This window comes from Amblyomma americanum, chromosome 8 (assembly GCF_052857255.1).
Source record: "Amblyomma americanum isolate KBUSLIRL-KWMA chromosome 8, ASM5285725v1, whole genome shotgun sequence".
Classification (NCBI taxonomy): domain Eukaryota; kingdom Metazoa; phylum Arthropoda; class Arachnida; order Ixodida; family Ixodidae; genus Amblyomma; species Amblyomma americanum.
Window position 1 is genome coordinate 19738457 of NC_135504.1, and position 12549 is coordinate 19751005.

General features: G+C 49.1%; 1 protein-coding gene across 2 annotated transcripts in view; it reads right to left on the reverse strand.

The window, feature by feature from the left end:
• LOC144101037 (protein rhomboid-like) overlaps positions 1-12549 on the reverse strand; it is a 240272-nt gene that overhangs the window by 83199 nt on the left and 144524 nt on the right. The window contains exon 1 of one of the 2 annotated variants that reach the window (XM_077634046.1): positions 2199-2742. The exons of the other annotated variant lie outside the window; for it this stretch is intronic. The gene's annotated coding sequence lies outside the window, so the exon portion shown is untranslated. Of the gene's footprint in view, positions 1-2198; positions 2743-12549 lie in introns of those variants that run through there. 2 annotated transcript variants of the gene reach the window in all.

Genomic DNA, 12549 nt, shown 5'->3' on the forward strand with positions numbered 1-12549 from the left:
TTATGGAAGCCAATTAATCAATCAATCATTCTTTATTGTATTACAGAAGTGTACTCATTACCTTCGCAACAGCCCTAGAGAATCATCGATGAATAGACGAGTTGTAGACCTTCGCAAAATCTGCCCAAATCGAGAACTGATTCAAGCGCAAAATTGGAAGCAGACAGTCAGTACGTTTACCAACAGCTAATTGCGCTAGTTCGTTTGTGCGATCTTCAAACGTGCCACCAACTTGCGTAAGCCAAGAATCAACCTTCCTACTGCACGGTGCGCATGCGTACTTCGAAAAGTGCTCCATGCAGACATGATTGAATCTTCTCACTTCTCGTCGTCGCTTGCTAAGATCGTCTGCTCCCTTCTTTTTTTTTATTTAGCCTAGAGCTTATACAAGGTTTACATTTCTACCAATAAATCTAGCTGCAAGTTAGCGCTGCCGAAGCCTTCATCGCCACATGTCCGGGCGCGCCATTACTCTTCAAGAAAACGGTACGCAGTAGCAGACGAACCGCGAAGCGCTCGCAAGACAGCGCCTTTCAGTAGCAGACAACCCGTGCTGAAAGTCCGGCGCACAAGCAGACGACAACCGAATCGCCGCGGCAGCGCGGCGATCCGTAAAAACCCCGCATTTACATTTAAAGTGCGGCCAGTAAATAAATAGCTGCTGCATATCTTCTCTGCCTTCTTCCCACTAGACAAGACGGGGTAAAAAAAAAAAAAAGAAAACATGACGGAAAAAATGGTCGCGGAGAGCTACCGCCGATCACCGGTGGCTCGCAGAAGACCACAGCGCGCGCATGACGCAACGGTTGTAACACGACTGCTTGCTGCCCGGTTGCCTCTGCCCTGGTAGGACGTACCGTACAGCAGCCGAGCAGAGAAAACAGGTCAACCTTGAACCCGCGGCGGAACGGAGAAGTGGCATGCCCGGGCATTTCTTCACCGCTGTCTACGGCGGTGTTGTACGCCGGTTCCCTCCCTCTCCCGTTACCCATTCTCCTCCGGTTTAAAGCGAGGCGCTCTCACCTCTCGATCAGAGACCATCGGGTCGTCTGCAATCTTGCTATATCTGCTATAATGCCGGTCGTCTGCCACCACGTGTCGTCGAAGGGGGACTTTGAGGAAGCAGGGATGTACCGTGGTACAAGTGACGTAGAAGTGTCGAAAAGCGCCGATGATGCTTCGGTAAAATTGATTCCACGCGATACGGTGGTCACAAATCGAACGACTTTCGGACGCAAGCGAGTTTGAGACCGATCGTGATTGTCCTCGCTGAAAGGTGCACAGGTGGTGATAAAAAGAAAGCAAATTACTGCAGGGTCAACATTTGTGGACACAGCGATAATTGCTTTTTTTTATCACCACCGCTGCATCTTTCAGTGAAGACAATCACGATCGGTTTGTTGAAGCTGCAATGATTTCTTTCTTTTTATCACCCCCACTGCACCTTTCGGCGAAGACAATCATGATCGGTTTCTGGGCGCGCGACGTGAACACTTGTTAAATCTTACGCGCGATAACACGTGGACGCGCACTAAAAATGTGCTCAAATCAAATTTGAAAAAATATCTCGCGTGATTTTTATTTTTTGATACTTCTCTTCCGCCAGATCGGTCAGAAAATATGTATCATACTTTAAATCATTTTTCCCTCTCAACACATTTACCTGGCTCGCCAGGGGTGTCAAATTGGCCGGGAGAGACGATTTCGGCGCTAGGCATAGAACCCGCGATACCTCTAAAACATGTCCCCATTAAAGGAAAATGAAATTCATTGCTTACACTTGCATTTCGGGCGACAAGCGTTCGGAATCGCGACCTGGTCAAGCAAAAAAGAGGGTCAACAACAACGAAAAAAAAAATTTCGAATGCTAAGAAGCAAAGGTAAGGCTGTCTTCCGCCTCTATTTGACCATTATGTGTTAAAACGGTACCGGTTCGCTATTTTACTAATCTATAGTTTCGTGATATCAAACGCACTGGCGAGGAAATTAGCTCTTTATATTTGAGCACTCGGCAAGCCCGATTTATATGGATAGCAACGAGTCAAAACCAAATAAATGTGAAGAACAAACAAACTATCAGCATTTTGCAAAATAAATAAATAAATCACACCTGTCAATGTCAACGCGTTGCACGAGTGCTCAAGGTGGCATGCACAAAAAATGTAACAACTCGAGCGAAAAACAGAGCGGCCGCTCACCTGACATCGCAGAGCGGCGTTTGCAGAGCGGAGATCGGGCACATCGGCCGACAGGTCGCAGAAGTCGTAGCCGGCACTCCGTTTGAATCCGAATCATGGCGGCGGATAATTATCGGCACGACAAAAAAAAACGACACAGAAAAATAGACAGACCGGGACAAGGGGTTCTTTCTCTACGCGCACTCAGAAACGATGAGTGAAGTCGTCGTCGCTAAAGCCTTCGGCACTCGCAACACCACCACACCAGGGAGCAGTATAACGCGAGTCGTATCGGAGGACACCCGCGTCTTCGACCTTTCACAGCGGGGTCGCCCTCTTCTCGCTGATCGAAACTGGCGATCGCTGATCCGTCGTGCGATCAAAGGAAAACTCGTCGAAGCCGCCGACACCTTGAGCACTCTCAATGAAAACAACACGGAGGACAACTGCACCCGACTACGTCAGTCGGTGGTGCACGGCAGAGCACGCCGAGACATGAAAAGTCTTCGTGCGCGCGCCGTCCCCAACGCAGACGACACGCCGCGCCGTTCGTCGCCGGCGGAGTGGAGCAGACGACACAAGCCGCGAGCGCCGAAAACGGATGCGAGACTGCGGCGCGCCGGCTGACTCCGCTCGTTGTTTGTCGTGCGGCGAAGCCAAGCCTAGCCGAGCGCAGGGGCAACGGAGCGGTGCAGACCCAACCTCGTCTGCCGACGGCCCGCCGTCGACTGAAGAACAAACTGCAACACTAAACTGATCGCGAAAGCGGTACGGCGCGCGCGCCGCGGCCCTGCTCTTTCAGCGTTGCATTCTTTTTTTTTTCCTTTCGTTCGTTCTTTCTTTCCGGGCCGCTTTTTTATCGCCAAACTAGGTTGCGGCAAGGAGGGGCGACAAAGGTAAAGCCGCGCGCCCGTCGCTCTCGCTTCTCTCTCCCTTTTCCTTCTCCCCACCGCTTCAGAAGAGGAAGGAAGAAGAAAGAGAGCTCCCTCCCCCTTTCCGATGTCCTACCCTTTCCCGACACACGGCAGCGCCATCCTGGTTCTTCTAAAGAGCAGGAGAAAAAGTACCTATGCACCACAGACTCGCGAAACAAGAACTACCCAGGTACTAGAGCGGGGAAAGAAAGTACCCATGTACGGTGCAGCAAGGGAAAGGAGCGGTGAAAAGGAACAGGAGAGGAAGGATGGAGGGGAGAAAGATAGAACGAAGACCGGGCACACCTTTCGCTTTTGCGGTGCCGCAAGACGACCGGAGCAATTGACCAGAGGCGGCTGCCTGCTGATGCTTTTCGTTTATTTTTTTCCCCTCAATACAGACAACGAGCGCACCTCTCTTTCCCCTTTTCCGATCTTCTTTCTCCCCTATTCTTCGCTTCCGTCTCGAAAGAGGAGGCATGATGAAGAGAAGAAGAAAGCGGGTAAGAGAGGCTCGTTTCTAATAACGTAAAAAAAAAAAGAGACCAGAGGGAATACAGCGCGGAGGCGAGATGAAAGTCAGTCGGCCGTTCTTCTTCCATTGATACAGGCGCCGCGGCCATACATACACCCCCATCAACGCTAAAACAGAAACAGGTGAGCCGGGAGGCAGCCGAAAGTACAAGTGAGGGAGGGGAGGTCAAATGAAAGAAGAAAGAAAGAGAGGAGAGCGGAGAGGAAAGGCGGAGCTCGTTGAGCGAGAGAGAGAGAGAGAGAGAGACAACTGACGCGGGCCAGTGGATCCGACGAGCCGCCGAAGCCGAGACAAGACAGGCGAGGTCAAAGTGGCAGACGAAACAAATCGCATTAGTAGGTTCGTCCGCCGCACCGGCTACCAGATCAAACACGGGGCCGAGGAAGCAGGCATGGCAGAAACAGGAGGTAGGGGGGTGGGGGGGGGGGGGGGGGGGGGGGTTAGCTTGAAGGAGGAGGGAGGATATGTAGTGGGTGTTGGTTGTGGCGGCGTTTCGAACGAGAGTGCTTCGCTGGCAAGGCGGAGGAGAAACTCGTTTACTACATACGACTCGGGCTGCTCCGGTGCGATGAGCAGCCGAATCGCAGACGGGGTCTGCGCGGAGTTTTTTATCGGCCGTTGGCGTTTTCGATGGCGTGGGAGTGCTACTCAGGGCAAAAACAAAAAAAAAGAAAAGAAGAAAACTGAGGGGAATGGAGGAGCCGGAGGAGTTGTAGTGGTGGGTGGCAGGCCCGGAAAGCGGTCACTGCTTTACCAGAGGGCGCGGCAGTGGCGGTGTCATCGAATTCTCGCGCCCTTTCGGGTGGAAATGGGGAGTGTTCGGGGTGCGTTCTTTGATGCTGGGTAATGCAACTCACCCCAGAAAGAAGTGAACTACCTGCTTGAGGTCGATGCCGAAATTTCCGGATGTAGCGAATTTCGTTTTGACAAGCCTGAATGATGGCCTTCTTAGTGCAACGTGTTGAAACTGGTAAACCAACGATAAAGACAGAGGCATGAGGTAGGGAAAGGCAGAAGGCAAAAGCTGGTCGAATAACTCCAGCAGTGCTTGTACCGGATCAAATAAGTGACTCGCTGCGACGATTAGTCCGACAAAGAGCGACATTATTCGCTTAGACGCTATACATACAACAGGAGCCAAGAGTCAGGAAACGAAGTAAAGCAAGAAGGATTTAATTGTTTTCATAGCAGCATTGACTTGGCTGGGAAATTAGTTTCGTAATCATTTAGACAGACGATAATTTCACAGTAAGCAGAAAAGACACCCACATGCCGCCAATGGGATCCTAACCCACTACCTCAGCATGTCGAGTACACTGCTTCGCTAACCGAGCTACGGCGGTGGCTGTGTCCCCTTTTTACTTTCAAATATATTCATGTTACCTGTATTCTAATCTTTGGAGTGTTCGCCAGCGCCACCTCCAGCCATAGCGGCAGACATGAAACATCCAGTGGTACCGCAAGGGTCACACATAACCGAAAAGCATTCATCAGCAGGGAGATTTAGCATAGCTGAGACGTAGTAGGAGTGACGTGTACCGGATTACAGAAGGTAGGCGGTGATCCGGTATTGTCTGCGTTTTTATGGAGGAAAAAAGGTAAGGCGCCCGTGTGCTGTGCGATGTCAGTGCACGTTAAAGATCCCCAGGTGGTCGAAAATATTCCGGAGCCCTCCATTACGGCACCTCCTTTTCCCTTTCTTCTTTCACTCCCTCTTTTATCCCTTCCCTTACGGCGCGGTTCGGGTGTCCAACGATATATGAGACAGATACTAGGCCACTTACTTTCCCCAAAAACCAATTATTATTATTATTATTATTATTATTATTATTATTATTATTATTATTATTATTATTATTATTATTATTATTATTATTATTATTATTATTATTACTATTATTCTAAGTCGCCCGCTGTGCTAAATCTCTCTAACCACAATTAGTATCGTCACGGAGCGACCGTTCGTTGCGATGACGTGACCAGCGATTACACCGTATGGAATGAGAAACCAATCCGTCAAATTTCAACAACTTTACGGCTTAACGTTGTAAACGGGCAACACCGACAACACACATTGCTTGCCGACCCACAGGCCCTGCTGAGGTAGCCGGTCTGAGCGGCTGTTTACTAAAAGGCAGTTTCATACATAAAAGCTTCAAAGGGCGACCTACTGGGGCTGCCGACTTTGGCAGCTATGGCCCCGATCTACTGTACGGAACGCATGGAATGGCACTGTGTGTATACACCTTTCCCGAACAACTGGGCTGGCTCAGGAATCTCAGCGATCGCCGCTTGCCGGCAAGGGAAAAAAAACAAAGAATAAATGTGGAACGGTGCGAATGAAAACATAAAAGGGGAAGGGGGAAAATAACAGGAAGGAGAATGACGAAAAAAAAAAAACGTTCCCTCCCCAACGGCTGAGACCTGAAAAGCCGCACTTCGCCAGGGTGTCAAGCAAGGTAGCAAAGAAAAGTAGCGATACGTACAGTCGCGAGCAACATGAAAGGGAACAAACATTATTTCACAAAATTGCGAATTTTCAGGTTATTTTTTCGCTAAGTTTGAGATTTAATTTTGATGACTATACGCCAAGAAGAAAACCAGTAATAAAACAGACAAAAAACACTGTGCATGTCAAGAAAAGCTACAGAGCAATCAATAAATTAATCCTCAAAATTTGTTCTCTCTCAAATTGCTCTTGACTGTATAGAAGAAACTAGACTAGACACGCGATCAGCATAGAGGAAAGGCATGGCGCCAAGCTAACTATGACAACTGAAAATACATGCACAGAGCAGCTCAGCCACAGCTGTAGCGCGAACGCTGGCTTGAGTGTCACGGCTATTTAACTGTGACACTGTTGCGTATAGCAATAAGCATCGTTGATGACCTTTTTGCCCCGCCCCATGGTAGGCGTGACAGTTGTAGAGTGGCTTGCCTTCAAGTGGCGAAGGTGGCCATATCAATGCTCCGAATAGGAAAAATGCTGCAAGGCTTCGCAAGGAGTACTACAGGCCTTCTACCTACAGACACAAGACAAGTACCTACAGACACAAGTACTGGCGCAGTACTTGTATCGCTGTCTACTGAGCAAATCGCGACAAGTGAAGTTCCACGAGATGGAAATTATTCGTCAAATACTTACGGCGCGAAAACACGGACACCACAGGCGCTGCAGACACTCGGTACAGAAGTAGCATTGACTGCTGACTTCATTCCTGCATACGGACGAACGCTGCCGTATGTATCTGGCACGGCACTTCGTGAAAACAATATTGGTGATAAGTAAATTGACGGAAGGAAACGTTTGGTTGGTACAGAAAGATGCGGCCACTGCAAACGATATGTACTTAAGTAAAGCGAGCTTTTGGGCTAGTTGGTCTTACCCGCCGAGGTGGCTCAGTCGTTAGGGCGCTCGGCTACTGATCCGGAGTTCCCGGGTTCGAACCCGACCGCGGCGGCTGCGTTTTTATGGAGGAAAAACGCTAAGGCGCCCGTGTGCTGTGCATGTCAGTACACGTCAAGGATCCCCAGGTGGTCGAAATTATTCCGGAGCCCTCCACTACGGCACTTCTTTCTTCTTTCACTCCCTCCTTTATCCCGCCGCGGTGGCTCAGTGGTTAGGGCGCTCGACTACTGATCCGGAGTTCCCGGGCTCGAACCCGACCGCGGCGGCTGCGTTTTTATGGAGGAAGAACGCTAAGGCGCCCTGTGCTGTGCGATGTCAGTGCACGTTAAAGATCCCCAGGTGGTCGAAATTATTCCGGAGCCCTCCACTACGGCAGCTCTTTCTCCCTTTATTCTTTCACTCCCTCCCTTATCTCTTCCCTCACGGCGTAGTTCAGGTGTCTAACGATATATGAGACATATACTGCGCCATTTCCTTTCCCCCAAAACCAATTATTATTATTATTATTATTATTATTATTATTATTATTATTATTATTATTTATCCCTTTCCTTACCGTGCGGTTCGGGTGTCCGCCGAGATATGCGACAGATACTGCGTCATTTCCTTCCCCCAAACCAATTATTATTATTATTATTACTAGTTGGTCGCATCCTTGTACCGTAACTGCAGCGAAGAAACACGGTTTTCGTTTCTTCTCTATGTGAACATGTTTCTTCGCCGCAGTAATGATACAAGCATGCGACCAATTAGCCCGAAAGCTCGTTTTATTCATTCCTACACGTTTGCTTCCCAGAGCGAGTATTTGGACAATAAGACAGGAGGCATAAAATTTGAAGTTTGTGAATTTAAAACGGTGATACTATTTTCGGTGATCAGATTTTTTTAAGGGAGCAAAATTGATGTTGACTGCTCGCATGCTGCAAGTTAGTCTTGGTGCTCAGATTCGATACCATCGTACTTTTTCAGGCTGACACCGTTTCCCGAGGTACGTAAAGGCGTGCTTCCCATGCTCTAGTTTAAATAGAAGCCTATAACTGAGTGACGAAATCCGTATGCTCTAGTTTAAATAGAAGCCTATAACTGAGTGAAGAAATCCGTATGCTCTAGTTTAAATAGAAGCCTATAACTGAGTGAAGAAATCCCGTCTGGGAAGAGGGAAACAAACATCCAACCGTCACAGCCCTGCTCTTTTAAATAAATTTATTCACTCACTCATATATCCTCAGTGCTTTCAGCAGTATGATGAGTTCCGTTCATGTCACTGACCAAGGAATTTTTTTTCTTTCTCTTCCGGTCGCATTCATTCATGTGGTTGAACGGGTGTAGCACGTTTCCCTAGGAGGGTGCCTAGATGGCCATCGAGGCACCCTATGCGTTTCCCCTGTGTACAGTTTCCCCCTCTCAAAAACTCGCAACCACAAACACGAGGAGACCGCGGAGTCCTTCGCTTCCCCAGCGGATCGACCTTGTCAGTGCTCAGTGACCGGTCGGTCTGGTCTCAATTATCCGAGCTGGTAAGGCAAGGACGCAGAGTGGCAGACTACTCTCATTCCTCGAAGTCCCCGATTAACCCCTAAAGCCTGTTTCACATGGTGCGACGGGAACGAAAAATTACGGCCCGGTCGCACTGTCGTTGCGACGGTAATCGCAGCCGCCGTTTCACATGACAACGATGAATTCAGTCGGTGCCGTCGGCACCAGCGCCCTAGCGTCGGTGCGGCCTTTCAGTGGCCGAAAATTCTTCGGCTGCAATAAATGTCAAACATCGTGGCAGGCGTTGATTTCGTAATCATGGGTAATACTATTGAGCCGTGATGTGTTACTAAGTTCAATAAGACGTTTTCGAGATTTTCCTGTCATGTCGCTGAACTCCTATTGGCTGACTACTGTGGCCATCGCTGCGACCGCACCGACGCTGCGACAGTGCGACCAACTTGTTGAAAGTCTGTCGCAGTGGCCCTGCGACGAGAACGACGCGCATTTCTGTCGCACAGCGGCAGAAATCGCACTGCGCTGCGGCAACAATCGCATCATGTGAAACGGCCTTAAGGGACGAAGGGGAGAGAGTTGTAGCAGGCGCCGGGAGGCCTCCGGGCGACACACTACCCCTCGTCGCCTCTACCCCATACGGGACGGCTGTTCACCCGGCATTTCATTTTTTTTTTCTTTATTGTTTGTAACGCTGTAAACCTGTGCCTCTGTACTCTGTATCCGCTCTATGTGTATAATGCCATCGCTGTTTCAAGTTTGCAAGCAGTGTTCTCCCTCTTCCTTGTCACCTTTTATTTTTTTTAACTTTGTAAATCCCCTTTGCTTCCTGTACGCATTTCACCTTGTTTTACTAGTCTCTGCACAGAATTAAGTGCGCCGTTTTCTCAAGCCTTGCCTCCCTGAGATTCTTTCGCCGTAGTCGACCTACGGACACCCCCCCCCCCCCCCCCCCCCCCCATGGTCTGACCGGCCTTAAAGGGAACCTGAAAAGCTTTTATATGAATTCGACGAGGTGCGAGGACGAAGCTTGTAGGTTAAGCATACCAAGTTCAAGTTGTTTTGCGCTATAGCGATACAACTAATGACGTAATCGCGGATTAAACTCGCGACGATATCTTCGGGGTTCTCTTCAAAGCATCGGAGGAATGCGGAGAAAATAGACGATGGCGTTATTAGACGTTTTTAGCGTACTGGAGACGTATTGTATATCGCTTGTTGGATATCTGTTCACCGTACGCCGGCTGCGCACGCCTATGCCACTGCGCACGCGTCGGAGGCGTCCGGTAAGCCAATATACGTCTCCGCTAATATGTCTTCGGTATGCTAAAAACGTCTATTGTTCGCGACGTTACAGATTTCCGCTGCCTCCGCCTCCGCATCCTGCCGTGCATCGTCCGATGCCGCCAAACAACGCTTCGCGACGCCTCTACCTTCGGTGGCGTTGGTTTTCTTCCTGCGAGCACATGTTTCGGCGCTGGAAGCGCACCGCCGCTGCTGATGACGTCATCACCAGCTCCCGACCCACCGCTGTGCACTGCGGAGAATCCTAAGCGCCGCAATACCGTTTTTCGGCGATTACGTCAGCATTTTAAGCGCTAGCGCAAAAAAAAAAAAGACTTCGCGCGCTTTAGCAGCAGCTTTCACACACTGGAACTCTTCAAGCTTGTCGAATTCTAAAACCTATGCAGTTGCCTTTGAAGGAGAAGGAGGAGGAGGAGGAGACATTAATGACTTGAGTTTAAACAGATATCAATCTCTCGATGTGGTAGAGGAGCCCTCAGCCCAGGAAATAATAATAATAATAGTAGTAGTAATAATAATAATAATAATAATAATAATAATAATAATAATAATAATAATAATAATAATAATAATAATAATAATAATTGGTTTTGGGGGGAAAGGAAATGTCGCAGTATCGGTCTCATATATCGTTGGACACCTGAACCGCGCCGTAAGGGAGGGGATAAAGGAGGGAGTGAAAGAAGAAAGCAAGAGAAAGGTGCCGTAGTGGAGGGCTCCGGAATAATTTCGACCATCTGGGGATCTTTAACGTGCACTGACATCGCACAGCACACTGGCGCCTTAGCGTTTTTCCTCCATAAAAACGCAGCCGCCGCGGTCGGGTTCGAACCCGGGAACTCCGGATCAGTAGTCGAGCGCCCTAACCACTGAGCCACCGCGGCGGGGCAGCCCAGGAAATTGAACTTTAAAACTTATTTTTTCCAGCGCTCGCTGTTTAGAGCAGGGACAAGCAGCACAGGTAATCGGACCAATATTGAAAATAGATTGTTCCGATACATTTCCAATATTTCCAATACACATTTCCACATACATGGTTTCACTTTGTTCCTTTGTAGGATCGACATTTGCCAATACATTTCCAATATTTGGACGATTAGCCGTGCTGCTGCTGTTAGTCCAAGAGTTTGTGGTACTCATACAAGTAAGTTAAACCAAACACGCCATGTTCGTTAAAATGCCTTCCCCATTGCGTTGCCCCTTTAGATTAGTGTTGCAGGTAAACCTTGAATTCATTTAAACGGCGCTTAACTATAAGGTAATCTAGTTTAACGAAGTTGAAAAAGCGTTGTGTATTTAGTTCGTTCGAACCACTGCTTTGTTATAGGCAGTAAGCTACGCGTACTTCAAGTTACATTTCAACAGAACATAGTGGGAAACAGCGCAGATGGCAAAAGAGTCGAAAAAGGAGTAGACAAGACGCTTCTACAGTATTTCGTCCTGTGTGCTGGTAGCCAAATTTGAACCGTTACCAACTCGCCCTACTAGCTGTTCCGCTAAACCACGTTTCAAGGTCAGGCGCGTCGTTAACTAGAACTTCCTGCTCATGAGAACTGAACAATTCGTCTCGTCAACATTGAGCATAAAAAAAAGAAGCCTCTCTTCATTTCGAAATCGTTGTAACTAACACAAATTATCAGTTTTATTTATCAGTTGTACTTCGGAGTTTTAATCATAAGTTTTATTTCGGAGATCATGGGTTCGGATCCCACCGGCGGCATATGATTATTTTTCTTGTGCTTGTATTAATCTTCCATTAATAAAAACTTCAAATTAACAAACAAGGACATGCCCCTATGCTTCTTGGTTTAAGTGGTCGTTGGCTTCCGTCATTTATGCCATAACGAGCACCTCTTTTCCCTTAACTTGCGTGCTTATCAGTTTTATTCAAGTTCGATTTGTCCAGTGTGTACAGCTTATCGTTTCGTTATAACGGGTTTTACCGGCGAGTTGCTTCGCAGTGGAAGACTACGGCACAAGCATTGAGACGTATACAGCCGTGTAGCGGCGTGGCAGACTGCGCGTTCCAGAGAAGCACGCAATGCGTAACACGACACAGAAGCGGGCCAGGAAGTTTCACGCCCCCCCCCCCCCCCTAACTCGTTACCCCAAGCGCAAACAGAGCACGTGTAAACGCACGCGTGACACACACACACGGGTCCTCCGAGACAGCACGCCACAAAACAGCGGCAAGTCGCTCACGGCGTGGAGAATGAAGCCGCTGCTGTTGCTGCCACTACCGGCGGAGCGCGCGCGTTCATCGTCCCAGTTTCGGTCACCCTGCATGCCGAGCTGAGCGCCTTCCACGGCTTCTTCGTCTCCAGCGCGGCTCTCGGCAATGTACCGTGTTACCGCTCATTCAGCCTGCCTGCTCGCGTGCTTTATCTTCGTCTGGAAGCGGAGTATGACCCGCAGCGGTGAATTGGCAGTTAAGGCGCTCAGCTGCTGAACCAGTGCCTCCTAGAAAGAAAAACTCCTCCTGTGACGTCACGCGCCTTGCCCGGCTGATCATACCTCGGCACGAACTGTGAGCTCCTCCTGTGATGTCACGCACCTTGCCCGGTTGATCATACCACGGCAAGGCCTCTGAACTCCTGTTGTGACGTCACGCACTTGCCCGGCCTGTCATACCACGGCATGAACTCTGCGCTCCTCCTGCGACGCCACGCACCTTGCTTGGCCTATCATACCACGGCAAGGCTTGTGCACTCCTATTGA